The sequence below is a fragment of the Papaver somniferum genome, unplaced genomic scaffold, assembly GCF_003573695.1.
Source record: "Papaver somniferum cultivar HN1 unplaced genomic scaffold, ASM357369v1 unplaced-scaffold_10, whole genome shotgun sequence".
Taxonomy (NCBI): Eukaryota; Viridiplantae; Streptophyta; class Magnoliopsida; order Ranunculales; family Papaveraceae; genus Papaver; species Papaver somniferum.
In genome coordinates, this window is record NW_020618825.1 from 886,620 (window position 1) to 903,506 (window position 16,887).

Here is a 16,887-nt window from a genome sequence, read left to right on the forward strand (position 1 = left end):
GAAGGGATTACCCGAGAGAAAGAATGGGTTTTTATGGCACGAAGCATGGGAGGGTGCGCGCCCCAGGTTTTTGGAATTCATCCAAAAACGTTCATTTAATTGAATATTTTAATAGTTTTTATTAAAATACTACCAAAACGAGGTTGTTAATCAAAAATAATTGCACGAAAGGATTCTCCTCGCCATAACGTTTCCAACGAACCATTATTTGCCCGAATCGGACTTGCCACGAAGAATTAATAGCCGAATGGGGAGTTCGGACCAATACATTGAAGACGTGTTAAGTAGTAAACTTGGTAAAATACCTTCAACAATCGATCATACCAGCACTAATGCACCATAACCCATCAGAACTCTGCAGTTAAGCTTACTACTACTAGTAGTAGTAGTACTAAGATGGGTGACCTCTTGGGAAGTCCTCGTTTTGATTGTCTTTTTTTATTTTATTTTGCAATTTTTTTAGCGGTTTTCCTTATGACTGCTAGCCGAATAGTTGGCGAAGGGATTACCCGAGATAAAGAATGGGTTTTTATGGCATGAAGCCTGGGAGGGCGCGCGCCCCAGGTTTTTGGAATTCACCAAAAAACGTGCATTTAATTGAATATTTTAATAGTTTTTTATTAAAATACTACCAAAATGAGGTTGTTAATCCAAATTAATTGCACGAAAGGATTCTCCCCGCCATAACGTTTCCAACGAACCATCATTTTCCCGAATCGGACTTGCTACGAAAAATTAATAGCCGAATGGGGAGTTCGGACCAATAAATTGGAGACGTATTAAGTAGTAAACTTGGTAAAATATCTTCGGCAATCGATCATACCAGCACTAATGCTCCAAAACCCATCAGAACTCTGCAGTGAAGTGTGCTTGGGCGTGAGTAGTACTAAGATGGGTGACCTCTTGGGAAGTCCTCGTCTTGATTGTCTTTTTTTATTTTTTTTGCCATTTTTTTAGCGGTTTTCCTTATGGCTGCGAGCTGACTAGTTAGCGAAGGGATTACCCGTGAGAAAGAATGGGTTTTTATGGCACGAAGCATGAGAGGGTGCGCGCCCCAGGTTTTTGGAATTCATCCAAAAACGTGCATTTAATTGAATATTTTAATAGTTTTTATTAAAATACTACCAAAACGAGGTTGTTAATCAAAAATAATTGCACGAAAGGATTCTCCTCGCCATAACGTTTCCAACGAACCATCATTAGCCCGAGTCGGACTTGCCACGAAGAATTAATAGCCGAATGGGGAGTTCGGACCAATACATTGGAGACGTGTTAAGTAGTAAACTTGGTAAAATACCTTCAGCAATCGATCATACCAGCACTAATGCACCAGAACCCATCAGAACTCTGCAGTTAAGCTTACTACTACTAGTAGTAGTAGTACTAAGATGGGTGACCTCTTGGGAAGTCCTCGTTTTGATTGCCTTTTTTTATTTTATTTTGCAATTTTTTAGCGGTTTTCCTTATGACTGCGAGCCGAATAGTTAGCGAAGGGATTACCCGAGAGAAAGAATGGGTTTTTATGGCATGAAGCCTGGGAGGGCGCGCGCCCCAGGTTTTTGGAATTCATCCAAAAACGTGCATTTAATTGAATATTTTAATAGTTTTTTATTAAAATACTACCAAAACGAGGTTGTTAATCCAAAATAATTGCACGAAAGGATTCTCCTCGCCGTAACGTTTCCAACGAACCATCCATTGCCTGAATCAGACTTGCCACGAAGAATTAATAGCCGAATGGGGAGTTCGGACCAATACATTGGAGACGTGTTAAGTAGTAAACTTGGTAAAATATCTTCAGCAATTGATCATACCATCACTAATGCACAAGAACCTATCAGAATTCTGCTGTTAAGCGTGCTTGGGCGAGAGTAGTACTAAGATGGGTGACCTCTTGGGAAGTCCTCGTGTTGATTGCCTTTTTTTTATTTTTTTTGCCATTTTTTTAGCGATTTTCCTTATGGATGCGAGCCGACTAGTTAGCGAAGGGATTACCCGAGAGAAAGAATGTGTTTTTATGGCACGAAGCCTGCCCGCCCCAGGTTTTTGGAATTCATCCATAAACGTGCATTTAATTGAATATTTTAATAGTTTTTTATTAAAATACTACCGAAACGAGGTTGTTAATCCAAACTAATTGCACGAAAGGATTCTCCTCGCAATATGTTTCCAACGAACCATCATTTGCCCGAATCGGACTTGCCACGAAGAATTAATAGCCGAATGGGGAGTTCGGACCAATACATTGGAGACGTGTTAAGTAGTAAACTTGGTAAAATACCTTCAACAATCGATCATACCAGCACTAATGCCCCAGAACCCATCAGAACTCTGCAGTTAGGCTTACTACTACAAGTAGTAGTAGTACTAAGATGGGTGACCTCTTGGGAAGTCCTCGTTTTGATTGCCTTTTTTTATTTTATTTTGCCATTTTTTTTAGCGGTTTTCCTTACGACTGCGAGCCGAATAGTTAGCGAAGGGATTACCCGAGAGAAAGAATGGGTTTTTATGGCATGAATTCTGGGAGGGCGCGCGCCCCAGGTTTTTGGAATTCATCCAAAAACGTGCATTTAATTGAATATTTTAATAGTTTTTTATTAAAATACTACCAAAACGAGGTTGTTAATCCAAAATAATTGCACGAAAGGATTCTCCTCGCCATAACGTTTCCAACGAACCATCATTTGCCCGAATCAGACTTGCCACGAAGAATTAATAGCCGAATGGGGAGTTCGGACCAATACATTGGAGACGTGTTAAGTAGTAAACTTGGTAAAATATCTTCGGTAATCGATCATACCAGCACTGATGCACCAGAATCCGTCAGAACTCTGCAGTGAAGCGTGCTTGGGCGAGAGTAGTACTAATATGGGTGACCTCTTGGGAAGTCCTCGTGTTGATTGCCGTTTTTTATTTTTTTGCCATTTTTTTAGCGGTTTTCCTTATGGCTTAACGAAGGTATTACCCGAGAGAAAGAATAGTTTTTATGGCACGAAGCCTGGGAGGGCGCGCGCCTCAGGTTTTTGGAATTCATCCAAAAACGTGCATTTAATTGAATATTTTAATAGTTTTTATTAAAATACTACCAAAACGAGGTTTTTAATCCAAAATAATTGCACGAAAGGATTCTCCTCGCCATAACGTTTCCAACGAACCATCCTTTGCCTGAATCGGACTTGCCACGAAGAATTAATAGCCGAATGGGGAGTTCGGACCAATACATTGGAGAAGTGTTAAGTAGTAAACTTGGTAAAATACCTTCAGCAATCGATCATACCATCACTACTGCACCAGAACCCATCAGAACTCTGCAGTTAAGCTTACTACTACTAGTAGTAGTAGTACTAAGATGGGTGACCTCTAGGGAAGTCCTCGTTTTGATTGCCTTTTTTTATTTTATTTTGCCATTTTTTTAGCGGTTTTTCTTATGACTGCGAGCCGAATAGTTAGCGAAGGGATTACCCGAGAGAAAGAATGGGTTTTTATGGCAAGAAGCCTGGGAGGGCGCGCGCCCCAGGTTTTTGGAATTCATCCAAAAACGTGCATTTAATTGAATATTTTAATAGTTTTTTATTAAAATACTACCAAAACGAGGTTGTTAATCCAAAATAATTGCACGAAAGGATTCTCCTCGCCATAACGTTTCCAACGAACCATCCTTTGCCTGAATCGGACTTGCCACGAAGAATTAATAGCCGAATGGGGAGTTCGGACCAATACATTGGAGGTGTTAAGTAGTAAACTTGGTAAAATATCTTCAGAAGTTGATCATACCATCACTAATGCACCAGAACCCATCAGAACTCTGCAGTTAAGCGTGCTTGGGCGAGAGTACTACTAAGATGGGTGACCTCTTAGGAAGTCCTCGTGTTGAATGCGTTTTTTTTATTTTTTTTTGCCATTTTTTTAGCGGTTTTCCTTATGGCTGCGAGCCGACTAGTTAGCGAAGGGATTACCTGAGAGAAAGAATATGTTTTTATGACACAAATCCTGGGAGGGCGCCCGCCCCAGGTTTTTGGAATTCATCCAAAAACGTGCATTTAATTGAATATTTTAATAGTTTTTTATTAAAATACTACAAAAACGAGGTCGTTAATCCAAAATAATTGCACGAAAGGATTCTCCTAGCCATAACGTTTCCAACGAACCATCCTTTGCCTGAATCGGACTTGCCACGAAGAATTAATAGCCGAATGGGGAGTTCGGACCAATACATTGGAGACGTGTTACGTAGTAAACTTGGTAAAATATCTTCAGCAATTGATCATACCATCACTAATGCACCAGAACCCATCAGAACTCTGCAGTGAAGCGTGCTTGGGCGAGAGTACTACTAAGATGGGTGACCTCTTAGGAAGTCCTCGTGTTGAATGCCTTTTTTTTATTTTTTTTGCCATTTTTTTAGCGGTTTTCCTTATGGCTGCGAGCCGACTTGTTAGCGAAGGGATTACCCGAGAGAAAGAATATGTTTTTATGGCACGAAGCCTGGGAGGGCGCTCTCCCCAGGTTTTTTGAATTCATCCAAAAACGTGCATTTAATTGAATATTTTAATAGTTTTTTATTAAAATACTACCAAAACGAGGTTGTTAATCCAAAATAATTGCACGAAAGGATTCTCCTCGCCATAATGTTTCCAACGAACCATCCTTTGCCTGAATCGGACTTGCCACGAAGAATTAATAGCCGAATGGGGAGTTCGGACCAATACATTGGAGACGTGTTAAGTAGTAAACTTGGTAAAATACCTTCAGCAATCGATCATACCATCACTAATGCACCAGAACCCATCAGAACTCTGCAGTTAAGCTTACTAGTACTAGTAGTCGTAGTACTAAGATGGGTGACCTCTTGGGAAGTCCTCGTTTTGATTGCCTTTTTTTATTTTATTTTACCATTTTTTTAGCGGTTTTCCTTATGAATGCGAGCCGAATAGTTAGCGAAGGGATTACCCGAGAGAAAGAATGGGTTTTTATGGCAAGAAGCCTGGGAGGGCGCGCGCCCCAGGTTTTTGGAATTCATCCAAAAACGTGCATTTAATTGAATATTTTAATAGTTTTTATTAAAATACTACCAAAACGAGGTTGTTAATCCAAAATAATTGCACGAAAGGATTCTCCTCGCCATAACGTTTCCAACGAACCATCCTTTGCCTGAATCGGACTTGCCACGAAGAATAAATAGCCGAATGAGGAGTTCGGACCAATACATTGGAGGTGTTAAGTAGTAAACTTGGTAAAATATCTTCAGCAATTGATCATACCATCACTAATGCACCAGAACCCATCAGAACTCTGCAGTTAAGCGTGCTTGGGCGAGAGTACTACTAAGATGGGTGACCTCTTAGGAAGTCCTCGTGTTGAATGCCTTTTTTTTATTTTTTTTGCCATTTTTTTAGCGGTTTTCCTTATGGCTGCGAGCCGACTAGTTAGCGAAGGGATTACCCGAGAGAAAGAATATGTTTTTATGACACGAAGCCTGGGAGGGCGCCTGCCCCAGGTTTTTGGAATTCATCCAAAAACATGCATTTAATTGAATATTTTAATAGTTTTTATTAAAATACTACCAAAACGAGGTTGTTAATCCAAAATAATTGCACGAAAGGATTCTCCTCGCCATAACGTTTCCAACGAACCATCCTTTGCCTGAATCGGACTTGCCACGAAGAATTAATAGCCGAATGGGGAGTTCGGACCAATACATTGGAGACGTGTTACGTAGTAAACTTGGTAAAATATCTTCAGCAATTGATCATACCATCACTAATGCATCAGAACCCATCAGAACTCTGCAGTTAAGCGTGCTTGGGAGAGAGTACTACTAAGATGGGTGACCTCTTAGGAAGTCCTCGTGTTGAATGCCTTTTTTTTATTTTTTTTTGCCATTTTTTTAGCGGTTTTCCTTATGGCTGCGAGCCGACTAGTTAGCGAAGGGATTACCCGAGAGAAAGAATATGTTTTTATGACACGAAGCCTGGGAGGGCGCCTGCCCCAGGTTTTTGGAATTCATCCAAAAACGTGCATTTAATTGAATATTTTAATAGTTTTTATTAAAATACTACCAAAACGAGGTTGTTAATCCAAAATAATTGCACGAAAGGATTCTCCTCGCCATAACGTTTCCAATGAACCATCCTTTGCCTGAATCGGACTTGCCACGAAGAATTAATAGCCGAATGGGGAGTTCGGACCAATACATTGGAGACGTGTTACGTAGTAAACTTGGTAAAATATCTTCAGCAATTGATCATACCATCACTAATGCACCAGAACCCATCAGAACTCTGCAGTTAAGCGTGCTTGGGAGAGAGTACTACTAAGATGGGTGACCTCTTAGGAAGTCCTCGTGTTGAATGCCTTTTTTTTTATTTTTTTTGCCATTTTTTTAGTGGTTTTCCTTATGGCTGCGAGCCGACTTGTTAGCGAAGGGATTACCCGTGAGAAAGAATATGTTTTTATTGCACGAAGCCTGGGAGGGCGCCCGCCCCAGGTTTTTGGAATTCATCCAAAAACGTGCATTTAATTGAATATTTTAATAGTTTTTTATTAAAATACTACCAAAACGAGGTTGTTAATCCAAAATAATTGCACGAAAGGATTCTCCTCGCCATAATGTTTCCAACGAACCATCCTTTGCCTGAATCAGACTTGCCACGAAGAATTAATAGCCGAATGGGGAGTTCGGACCAATACATTGGAGACGTGTTAAGTAGTAAACTTGGTAAAATACCTTCAGCAATCGATCATACCATCACTAATGCACCAGAACCCATCAGAACTCTGCAGTTAAGCTTACTACTACTAATAGTCGTAGTACTAAGATGGGTGACCTCTTGGGAAGTCCTCGTTTTGATTGCCTTTTTTTATATTTTTTTGCCATTTTTTTAGCGGTTTTCCTTATGTCTGCGAGCCGAATAGTTAGCGAAGGGATTACCCGAGAGAACTAATGGGTTTTTATGGCATGAAGCGTGGAAGGGCGCGCTCCCCAGGTTTTTGGAATTCATCCAAAAACGTGCATTTAATTGAATATTTTAATAGTTTTTTATTAAAATACTACCAAAACGAGGTTGTTAATCCAAAATAATTGCACGAAAGGATTCTCCTCGCCATAACGTTTCCAATGAACCATCCTTTGCCTGAATCGGACTTGCCACGAAGAATTAATAGCCGAATGGGGAGTTCGGACCAATACATTGGAGACGTGTTACGTAGTAAACTTGGTAAAATATCTTCAGCAATTGATCATACCATCACTAATGCACCAGAACCCATCAGAACTCTGCAGTTAAGCGTGCTTGGGAGAGAGTACTACTAAGATGGGTGACCTCTTAGGAAGTCCTCGTGTTGAATGCCTTTTTTTTATTTTTTTTTGCCATTTTTTTAGCGGTTTTCCTTATGGCTGCGAGCCGACTAGTTAGCGAAGGGATTACCCGAGAGAAAGAATATGTTTTTATGACACGAAGCCTGGGAGGGCGCCTGCCCCAGGTTTTTGGAATTCATCCAAAAACGTGCATTTAATTGAATATTTTAATAGTTTTTATTAAAATACTACCAAAACGAGGTTGTTAATCCAAAATAATTGCACGAAAGGATTCTCCTCGCCATAACGTTTCCAATGAACCATCCTTTGCCTGAATCGGACTTGCCACGAAGAATTAATAGCCGAATGGGGAGTTCGGACCAATACATTGGAGACGTGTTACGTAGTAAACTTGGTAAAATATCTTCAGCAATTGATCATACCATCACTAATGCACCAGAACCCATCAGAACTCTGCAGTTAAGCGTGCTTGGGAGAGAGTACTACTAAGATGGGTGACCTCTTAGGAAGTCCTCGTGTTGAATGCCTTTTTTTTATTTTTTTTGCCATTTTTTTAGTGGTTTTCCTTATGGCTGCGAGCCGACTTGTTAGCGAAGGGATTACCCGTGAGAAAGAATATGTTTTTATTGCACGAAGCCTGGGAGGGCGCCCGCCCCAGGTTTTTGGAATTCATCCAAAAACGTGCATTTAATTGAATATTTTAATAGTTTTTTATTAAAATACTACCAAAACGAGGTTGTTAATCCAAAATAATTGCACGAAAGGATTCTCCTCGCCATAATGTTTCCAACGAACCATCCTTTGCCTGAATCAGACTTGCCACGAAGAATTAATAGCCGAATGGGGAGTTCGGACCAATACATTGGAGACGTGTTAAGTAGTAAACTTGGTAAAATACCTTCAGCAATCGATCATACCATCACTAATGCACCAGAACCCATCAGAACTCTGCAGTTAAGCTTACTACTACTAATAGTCGTAGTACTAAGATGGGTGACCTCTTGGGAAGTCCTCGTTTTGATTGCCTTTTTTTATATTTTTTTGCCATTTTTTTAGCGGTTTTCCTTATGTCTGCGAGCCGAATAGTTAGCGAAGGGATTACCCGAGAGAAAGAATGGGTTTTTATGGCAAGAAGCCTGGGAGGGCGCGTGCCCCAGGTTTTTGGAATTCATCCAAAAACGTGCATTTAATTGAATATTTTAATACTTTTTATTATAATACTACCAAAACGAGGTTGTTAATCCAAAATAATTGCACGAAAGGATTCTCCTCGCCATAACGTTTCCAACGAACCATCCTTTGCCTGAATCGGACTTGCCACGAAGAATTAATAGCCGAATGAGGAGTTCGGACCAATACATTGGAGGTGTTAAGTAGTAAACTTGGGAAAATATCTTCAGCAATTGATCATACCATCACTAATGCACCAGAACCCATCAGAACTTTGCAGTTAAGCGTGCTTGGGCGAGAGTACTACTAAGATGGGTGACCTCTTAGGAAGTCCTCGTGTTGAATGCCTTTTTTTTATTTTTTTTGCCATTTTTTTAGCGGTTTTCCTTATGGCTGCGAGCCGACTAGTTAGCGAAGGGATTACCCGAGAGAAAGAATATGTTTTTATGACACGAAGCCTGGGAAGGCGCCCGCCCCAGGTTTTTGGAATTCATCCAAAAACGTGCATTTAATTGAATATTTTAATAGTTTTTTATTAAAATACTACCAAAACGAGGTTGTTAATCCAAAATAATTGCACGAAAGGATTCTTCTCGCCATAACGTTTCCAACGAACCATCCTTTGCCTGAATCGGACTTGCCACGAAGAATTAATAGCCGAATGGGGAGTTCGGACCAATACATTGGAGACGTGTTACGTAGTAAACTTGGTAAAATATCTTCAGCAATTGATCATACCATCACTAATGCACCAGAACTCATCAGAACTCTGCAGTTAAGCGTGCTTGGGAGAGAGTACTACTAAGATGGGTGACCTCTTAGGAATTCCTCGTGTTGAATGCCTTTTTTTTATTTTTTTTGCCATTTTTTTAGCGGTTTTCCTTATGGCTGCGAGCCGACTTGTTAGCGAATGGATTACCCGAGAGAAAGAATATGTTTTTATGGCACGAAGCCTGGGAGGGCGCCCGCCCCAGGTTTTTGGAATTCATCCAAAAACGTGCATTTAATTGAATATTTTAATAGTTTTTTATTAAAATACTACCAAAACGAGGTTGTTAATCCAAAATAATTGCACGAAAGGATTCTCCTCGCCATAATGTTTCCAACGAACCATCCTTTGCCTGAATCAGACTTGCCACGAAGAATTAATAGCCGAATGGGGAGTTCGGACCAATACATTGGAGACGTGTTAAGTAGTAAACTTGGTAAAATACCTTCAGCAATCGATCATACCATCACTAATGCACCAGAACCCATCAGAACTCTGCAGTTAAGCTTACTACTACTAATAGTCGTAGTACTAAGATGGGTGACCTCTTGGGAAGTCCTCGTTTTGATTGCCTTTTTTTATTTTTTTTGCCATTTTTTTAGCGGTTTTCCTTATGTCTGCGAGCCGAATAGTTAGCGAAGGGATTACCCGAGAGAAAGAATGGGTTTTTATGGCAAGAAGCCTGGGAGGGCGCGTGCCCCAGGTTTTTGGAATTCATCCAAAAACGTGCATTTAATTGAATATTTTAATAGTTTTTATTATAATACTACCAAAACGAGGTTGTTAATCCAAAATAATTGCACGAAAGGATTCTCCTCACCATAACGTTTCCAACGAACCATCCTTTGCCTGAATCGGACTTGCCACGAAGAATTAATAGCCGAATGGGGAGTTCGGACCAATACATTGGAGACGTGTTAAGTAGTAAACTTGGTAAAATATCTTCATCAATTGATCATACCATCACTAATGCACCAGAACCCATCATAACTCTGCAGTTAAGCGTGCTTGGGCGAGAGTACTACTAAGATGGGTGACCTCTTAGGAAGTCCTCTTGTTGAATGCCTTTTTTTTATTTTTTTTGCCATTTTTTTAGCGGTTTTCCTTATGGCTTCGAGCCGACTAGTTAGCGAAGTGATTACCCGAGAGAAAGAATATGTTTTTATGGCACGAAGCCTGGGAGGGCGCCCGCCCCAGGTTTTTGGAATTCATCCAAAAACGTGCATTTAATTGAATATTTTAATAGTTTTTTTATTAAAATACTACTAAAACGAGGTTGTTAATCCAAAATAATTGCACGAAAGGATTCTCCTCACCATAACGTTTCCAACGAACCATCCTTTGCCTGAATCGGACTTGCCACGAAGAATTAATAGCCGAATGGGGAGTTCGGACCAATACATTGGAGACGTGTTAAGTAGTAAACTTGGTAAAATATCTTCATCAATTGATCATACCATCACTAATGCACCAGAACCCATCATAACTCTGCAGTTAAGCGTGCTTGGGCGAGAGTACTACTAAGATGGGTGACCTCTTAGGAAGTCCTCTTGTTGAATGCCTTTTTTTTATTTTTTTTGCCATTTTTTTAGCGGTTTTCCTTATGGCTTCGAGCCGACTAGTTAGCGAAGTGATTACCCGAGAGAAAGAATATGTTTTTATGGCACGAAGCCTGGGAGGGCGCCCGCCCCAGGTTTTTGGAATTCATCCAAAAACGTGCATTTAATTGAATATTTTAATAGTTTTTTTATTAAAATACTACTAAAACGAGGTTGTTAATCCAAAATAATTGCACGAAAGGATTCTCCTCACCATAACGTTTCCAACGAACCATCCTTTGCCTGAATCGGACTTGCCACGAAGAATTAATAGCCGAATGGGGAGTTCGGACCAATACATTGGAGACGTGTTAAGTAGTAAACTTGGTAAAATATCTTCATCAATTGATCATACCATCACTAATGCACCAGAACCCATCAGAACTCTGCAGTTAAGCTTACTACTACTAATAGTCGTAGTACTAAGATGGGTGACCTCTTGGGAAGTCCTCGTTTTGATTGCCTTTTTTTATTTTTTTTTGCCATTTTTTTAGCGGTTTTCCTTATGTCTGCGAGCCGAATAGTTAGCGAAGGGATTACCCGAGAGAAAGAATGGGTTTTTATGGCAAGAAGCCTGGGAGGGCGCGTGCCCCAGGTTTTTGGAATTCATCCAAAAACGTGCATTTAATTGAATATTTTAATACTTTTTATTATAATACTACCAAAACGAGGTTGTTAATCCAAAATAATTGCACGAAAGGATTCTCCTCGCCATAACGTTTCCAACGAACCATCCTTTGCCTGAATCGGACTTGCCACGAAGAATTAATAGCCGAATGAGGAGTTCGGACCAATACATTGGAGGTGTTAAGTAGTAAACTTGGGAAAATATCTTCAGCAATTGATCATACCATCACTAATGCACCAGAACCCATCAGAACTTTGCAGTTAAGCGTGCTTGGGCGAGAGTACTACTAAGATGGGTGACCTCTTAGGAAGTCCTCGTGTTGAATGCCTTTTTTTTATTTTTTTTGCCATTTTTTTAGCGGTTTTCCTTATGGCTGCGAGCCGACTAGTTAGCGAAGGGATTACCCGAGAGAAAGAATATGTTTTTATGACACGAAGCCTGGGAAGGCGCCCGCCCCAGGTTTTTGGAATTCATCCAAAAACGTGCATTTAATTGAATATTTTAATAGTTTTTTATTAAAATACTACCAAAACGAGGTTGTTAATCCAAAATAATTGCACGAAAGGATTCTTCTCGCCATAACGTTTCCAACGAACCATCCTTTGCCTGAATCGGACTTGCCACGAAGAATTAATAGCCGAATGGGGAGTTCGGACCAATACATTGGAGACGTGTTACGTAGTAAACTTGGTAAAATATCTTCAGCAATTGATCATACCATCACTAATGCACCAGAACTCATCAGAACTCTGCAGTTAAGCGTGCTTGGGAGAGAGTACTACTAAGATGGGTGACCTCTTAGGAATTCCTCGTGTTGAATGCCTTTTTTTTATTTTTTTTGCCATTTTTTTAGCGGTTTTCCTTATGGCTGCGAGCCGACTTGTTAGCGAATGGATTACCCGAGAGAAAGAATATGTTTTTATGGCACGAAGCCTGGGAGGGCGCCCGCCCCAGGTTTTTGGAATTCATCCAAAAACGTGCATTTAATTGAATATTTTAATAGTTTTTTATTAAAATACTACCAAAACGAGGTTGTTAATCCAAAATAATTGCACGAAAGGATTCTCCTCGCCATAATGTTTCCAACGAACCATCCTTTGCCTGAATCAGACTTGCCACGAAGAATTAATAGCCGAATGGGGAGTTCGGACCAATACATTGGAGACGTGTTAAGTAGTAAACTTGGTAAAATACCTTCAGCAATCGATCATACCATCACTAATGCACCAGAACCCATCAGAACTCTGCAGTTAAGCTTACTACTACTAATAGTCGTAGTACTAAGATGGGTGACCTCTTGGGAAGTCCTCGTTTTGATTGCCTTTTTTTATTTTTTTTGCCATTTTTTTAGCGGTTTTCCTTATGTCTGCGAGCCGAATAGTTAGCGAAGGGATTACCCGAGAGAAAGAATGGGTTTTTATGGCAAGAAGCCTGGGAGGGCGCGTGCCCCAGGTTTTTGGAATTCATCCAAAAACGTGCATTTAATTGAATATTTTAATAGTTTTTATTATAATACTACCAAAACGAGGTTGTTAATCCAAAATAATTGCACGAAAGGATTCTCCTCACCATAACGTTTCCAACGAACCATCCTTTGCCTGAATCGGACTTGCCACGAAGAATTAATAGCCGAATGGGGAGTTCGGACCAATACATTGGAGACGTGTTAAGTAGTAAACTTGGTAAAATATCTTCATCAATTGATCATACCATCACTAATGCACCAGAACCCATCATAACTCTGCAGTTAAGCGTGCTTGGGCGAGAGTACTACTAAGATGGGTGACCTCTTAGGAAGTCCTCTTGTTGAATGCCTTTTTTTTATTTTTTTTGCCATTTTTTTAGCGGTTTTCCTTATGGCTTCGAGCCGACTAGTTAGCGAAGTGATTACCCGAGAGAAAGAATATGTTTTTATGGCACGAAGCCTGGGAGGGCGCCCGCCCCAGGTTTTTGGAATTCATCCAAAAACGTGCATTTAATTGAATATTTTAATAGTTTTTTTATTAAAATACTACCAAAACGAGGTTGTTAATCCAAAATAATTGCACGAAAGGATTCTCCTCGCCATATGTTTCCAACGAACCATCATTTGCCCGAATCGGACTTGCCACGAAGAATTAATAGCCGAATGGGGAGTTCGGACCAATACATTGGAGACGTGTTAAGTAGTAAACTTGGTAAAATATCTTCGGCAATCGATCATACCATCACTAATGCACCAGAACCCATCAGAACCCTGCAGTGAAGCGTGCTTGGGCGTGAGTAGTACTAAGATGGGTGACCTCTTGGGAAGTCCTCGTGTTGATTTTCTTTTTTTTCTTTTTTTTGCCATTTTTTTAGCGGTTTTCCTTATGGCTGCGAGCCGAATAGTTAGCGAAGGGATTACCCGAGAGAAAAAATGGGTTTTTATGGCATGAAGCACGGGAGGGCGCGCGCCCCAGGTTTTTGGAATTCATCCAAAAACGTGCATTTAATTGAATATTTTAATAGTTTTTTATTAAAATACTACCAAAACGAGGTTTTTAATCCAAAATAATTGCATGAAAGGATTCTCCTCTCCATAACGTTTCCAACGAACCATCATTTGCCCGAATCGGACTTGCTACGAAAAATTAATAGCCGAATGGGGAGTTCGGACCAATACATTGGAGACGTGTTAAGTAGTAAACTTGGTAAAATATCTTTGGCAATCGATCATACCAGCACTAATGCACCAGAACCCATCATAACTCTGCAGTGAAGCGTGCTTGGGTGTGAGTAGTACTAAGATGGGTGACCTCTTGGGGAGTCCTCGTGTTGATTGTCTTTTTTTATATTTTTTGCCATTTTTTTAGCGGTTTTCCTTATGGCTGCGAGCTGACTAGTTAGCGAAGGGATTACCCGAGAGAAAGAATGGGTTTTTATGGCACGAAGCATGGGAGGGCGCGCGCCCCAGGTTTTTGGAATTCATCCATAAACGTGCATTTAATTGAATATTTTAATATTTTTTTATTAAAATACTACCAAAACGAGGTTGTTAATCCAAACTAATTGCACGAAAGAATTCTCCTCGCCATATGTTTCCAACGAACCATCATTTCCCCGAATCGGACTTGCCACGAAGAATTAATAGCCGAATGGGGAGTTCTGACCAATACATTGGAGACGTGTTAAGAAGTAAACTTGGTAAAATATCTTCGGAAATCGCTCATACCAGCACTAATGCACCAGAACCCATCAGAACTCTGCAGTGAAGCGTGCTTGGGCGAGAGTAGTACTAAGATAGGTGACCTCTTGGGAAGTCCTCGTGTTGATTGGCGTTTTTTATTTTTTTTTGCCATTTTTTTAGCGGTTTTCCTTATGACTGCGAGCCGAAAAATAAGCGAAGGGATTACCCGAGAGAAAGAATGGGTTTTTATGGAACGAAGCCTGAGAGGGCGCCCGCCCCAAGTTTTTGGAATTCATCCAAAAACGTGCATTTAATTGAATATTTTAGTAGTTTTTATTAAAATACTACCAAAACGAGGTTGTTAATCCAAAATAATTGCACGAAAAGATTCTCCTCGCCATAATGTTTCCAACGAACCATCATTTGCCCGATCAAACTTTCCACGAAGAATTAATAGCCGAATGGGGAGTTCGGACCAACACATTGGAGACGTGTTAAGAAGTAAACTTGGTAAAATATCTTCGGCAATCGATCATACCAGCACTAATGCACCAGAACCCATCAAAACACTGCAGTTAAGCGTGCTTGGGCGAGAGTAGTATCAAGATGGGTGACCGGGAGGTCCTCGTGTTGATTGCCTTTTTTTATTTTTTTTTTCCATTTTTTAGCGGTTTTCCTTATGAATGCGAGCCGAATAGTTAGCGAAGGGATTAACCGAGAGAAAGAATGGGTTTTTATGGCACGAAGTCTGGGAGGGCGCCCGCCCCAGGTTTTTGGAATTCATCCAAAAACGTGCATTTAATTGAATATTTTAATAGTTTTTTATTAAAATACTACCAAAACGAGGTTGTTAATCCAAAATAATTGCACGAAAGGATTCTCCTCGCCATAACGTTTCCAACGAACCATCATTTGCCCGAATATTTTAATACAGTAGTACCAAAATGAGGTTGTCAATCCAGAATATTTTAATAGTTTTTTCATTTGCCCGAATCGAACTTGCCACGAAGAATTAATAGCCGAATGAGCAGTTCGGACCAATACATTGGAGACGTGTTAAGAAGTAAACTTGGTAAAATATCTTCGGCGATCGATCATACTAGCACTAATGCACCAGAACCTATCAGAAATCTGCAGTGAAGCGTGCTTGGGCGAGAGTAGTACTAAGAAGTTCTCGTGTTGATTGCCTTTTTTTATTTTTTTTTACCATTTTTTTAGCGGTTTTCCTTATGACTGCGAGCCGAATAGTTAGCGAAGGGATTACCCGAGAGAAAGAATGGGTTTTTATGGCACGAAGCCAGGGAAGGCGCCCGCCCCAGATTTTTGGAATTCATCCAAAAACGTGCATTTAATTGAATATTTTAATTGTTTTTATTAAAATACTACCAAAACGAGGTTGTTAATCCAAAATAATTGCACGAAAGGATTCTCCTCGCCATAACGTTTCCAACGAACCATCATTTTCCCGAATCGGACTTGCCACCAAGAATTAATAGGCGAATAGGGAGTTCGGAACAATACATTGGAGATGTGTTAAATATTAAACTTGGTAAAATACCTTCAACAATCGATCATACCAGCACTAATGCACCAGAACCCATCAGAACTCTGCAGTGAAGCGTGCTTGGGCGAGAGTAGTACTAAGATAGGTGACCTCTTGGGAAGTTCTCGTGTTGATTGCCTTTTTTTATTTTTTTTTGCCATTTTTTAGCGGTTTTCCTTATGAATGCGAGCCGAATAGTTAGCGAAGGGATTACCCGAGAGAAAGAATGGGTTCTTATGGCACGAATCCTGGGAGGGCGCCCGCCCCAGGTTTTTGGAATTCATCCAAAAACGTGCATTTAATTGAATATTTTAATAGTTTTTTATTAAAATACTACCAAAACGAGGTTGTTAATCCAAAATAATTGCACGAAAGGATTCTCCTCGCCATAACGTTTCCAACGAACCATCATTTGCCCGAATATTTTAATACAGTAGTACCAAAATGAGGTTGTCAATCCAGAATATTTTAATAGTTTTTTCATTTGCCCGAATCGAACTTGCCACGAAGAATTAATAGCCGAATGAGCAGTTCGGACCAATACATTGGAGACGTGTTAAGAAGTAAACTTGGTAAAATATCTTCGGCAATCGATCATACTAGCACTAATGCACCAGAACCCATCAGAACTCTGCAGTGAAGCGTGCTTGGGTGAGAGTAGTACTAAGAAGTTCTCGTGTTGATTGCCTTTTTTTATTTTTTTTTGCCATTTT

At 40.1% G+C, this 16,887-nt stretch overlaps 10 non-coding genes and 16 pseudogenes across 10 annotated transcripts; all 26 read left to right on the forward strand.

Moving 5' to 3' along the window:
- The first annotated feature begins 809 nt into the window (after window positions 1-809).
- On the forward strand, window positions 810-928 carry LOC113327191. Its single transcript, XR_003348851.1, has one exon. It is a non-coding gene; the product is annotated as a 5S ribosomal RNA (ribosomal RNA).
- A 374-nt stretch (window positions 929-1,302) lies between these two features.
- On the forward strand, window positions 1,303-1,425 carry LOC113327432 (annotated as a pseudogene).
- Window positions 1,426-1,800: 375 nt separating this feature from the next.
- On the forward strand, window positions 1,801-1,919 carry LOC113327304 (annotated as a pseudogene).
- An 867-nt stretch (window positions 1,920-2,786) lies between these two features.
- LOC113327062 lies at window positions 2,787-2,905 on the forward strand. Its single transcript, XR_003348721.1, has one exon. It is a non-coding gene; the product is annotated as a 5S ribosomal RNA (ribosomal RNA).
- An 855-nt stretch (window positions 2,906-3,760) lies between these two features.
- On the forward strand, window positions 3,761-3,879 carry LOC113327269 (annotated as a pseudogene).
- A 377-nt stretch (window positions 3,880-4,256) lies between these two features.
- On the forward strand, window positions 4,257-4,375 carry LOC113327204. Its single transcript, XR_003348867.1, has one exon. It is a non-coding gene; the product is annotated as a 5S ribosomal RNA (ribosomal RNA).
- A 376-nt stretch (window positions 4,376-4,751) lies between these two features.
- Window positions 4,752-4,874, forward strand: LOC113327434 (annotated as a pseudogene).
- A 373-nt stretch (window positions 4,875-5,247) lies between these two features.
- Window positions 5,248-5,366, forward strand: LOC113327151. The gene has a single exon (XR_003348813.1). It is a non-coding gene; the product is annotated as a 5S ribosomal RNA (ribosomal RNA).
- Window positions 5,367-5,741: 375 nt separating this feature from the next.
- LOC113327338 lies at window positions 5,742-5,860 on the forward strand (annotated as a pseudogene).
- Window positions 5,861-6,236: 376 nt separating this feature from the next.
- On the forward strand, window positions 6,237-6,355 carry LOC113327274 (annotated as a pseudogene).
- An 876-nt stretch (window positions 6,356-7,231) lies between these two features.
- Window positions 7,232-7,350, forward strand: LOC113327275 (annotated as a pseudogene).
- Window positions 7,351-7,726: 376 nt separating this feature from the next.
- LOC113327277 lies at window positions 7,727-7,845 on the forward strand (annotated as a pseudogene).
- Window positions 7,846-8,717: 872 nt separating this feature from the next.
- LOC113327233 lies at window positions 8,718-8,836 on the forward strand. The gene has a single exon (XR_003348897.1). It is a non-coding gene; the product is annotated as a 5S ribosomal RNA (ribosomal RNA).
- Window positions 8,837-9,212: 376 nt separating this feature from the next.
- On the forward strand, window positions 9,213-9,331 carry LOC113327320 (annotated as a pseudogene).
- Window positions 9,332-10,204: 873 nt separating this feature from the next.
- Window positions 10,205-10,323, forward strand: LOC113327381 (annotated as a pseudogene).
- A 377-nt stretch (window positions 10,324-10,700) lies between these two features.
- Window positions 10,701-10,819, forward strand: LOC113327382 (annotated as a pseudogene).
- An 873-nt stretch (window positions 10,820-11,692) lies between these two features.
- On the forward strand, window positions 11,693-11,811 carry LOC113327234. Its single transcript, XR_003348898.1, has one exon. It is a non-coding gene; the product is annotated as a 5S ribosomal RNA (ribosomal RNA).
- Window positions 11,812-12,187: 376 nt separating this feature from the next.
- Window positions 12,188-12,306, forward strand: LOC113327321 (annotated as a pseudogene).
- An 873-nt stretch (window positions 12,307-13,179) lies between these two features.
- On the forward strand, window positions 13,180-13,298 carry LOC113327383 (annotated as a pseudogene).
- A 376-nt stretch (window positions 13,299-13,674) lies between these two features.
- Window positions 13,675-13,793, forward strand: LOC113327208. Its single transcript, XR_003348871.1, has one exon. It is a non-coding gene; the product is annotated as a 5S ribosomal RNA (ribosomal RNA).
- A 376-nt stretch (window positions 13,794-14,169) lies between these two features.
- LOC113327253 lies at window positions 14,170-14,288 on the forward strand. The gene has a single exon (XR_003348915.1). It is a non-coding gene; the product is annotated as a 5S ribosomal RNA (ribosomal RNA).
- A 374-nt stretch (window positions 14,289-14,662) lies between these two features.
- Window positions 14,663-14,781, forward strand: LOC113327155. Its single transcript, XR_003348817.1, has one exon. It is a non-coding gene; the product is annotated as a 5S ribosomal RNA (ribosomal RNA).
- Window positions 14,782-15,155: 374 nt separating this feature from the next.
- On the forward strand, window positions 15,156-15,270 carry LOC113327353 (annotated as a pseudogene).
- Window positions 15,271-15,717: 447 nt separating this feature from the next.
- On the forward strand, window positions 15,718-15,819 carry LOC113327423 (annotated as a pseudogene).
- A 375-nt stretch (window positions 15,820-16,194) lies between these two features.
- On the forward strand, window positions 16,195-16,313 carry LOC113327037. Its single transcript, XR_003348697.1, has one exon. It is a non-coding gene; the product is annotated as a 5S ribosomal RNA (ribosomal RNA).
- A 447-nt stretch (window positions 16,314-16,760) lies between these two features.
- Window positions 16,761-16,862, forward strand: LOC113327408 (annotated as a pseudogene).
- The last annotated feature ends 25 nt before the right edge of the window (window positions 16,863-16,887 follow it).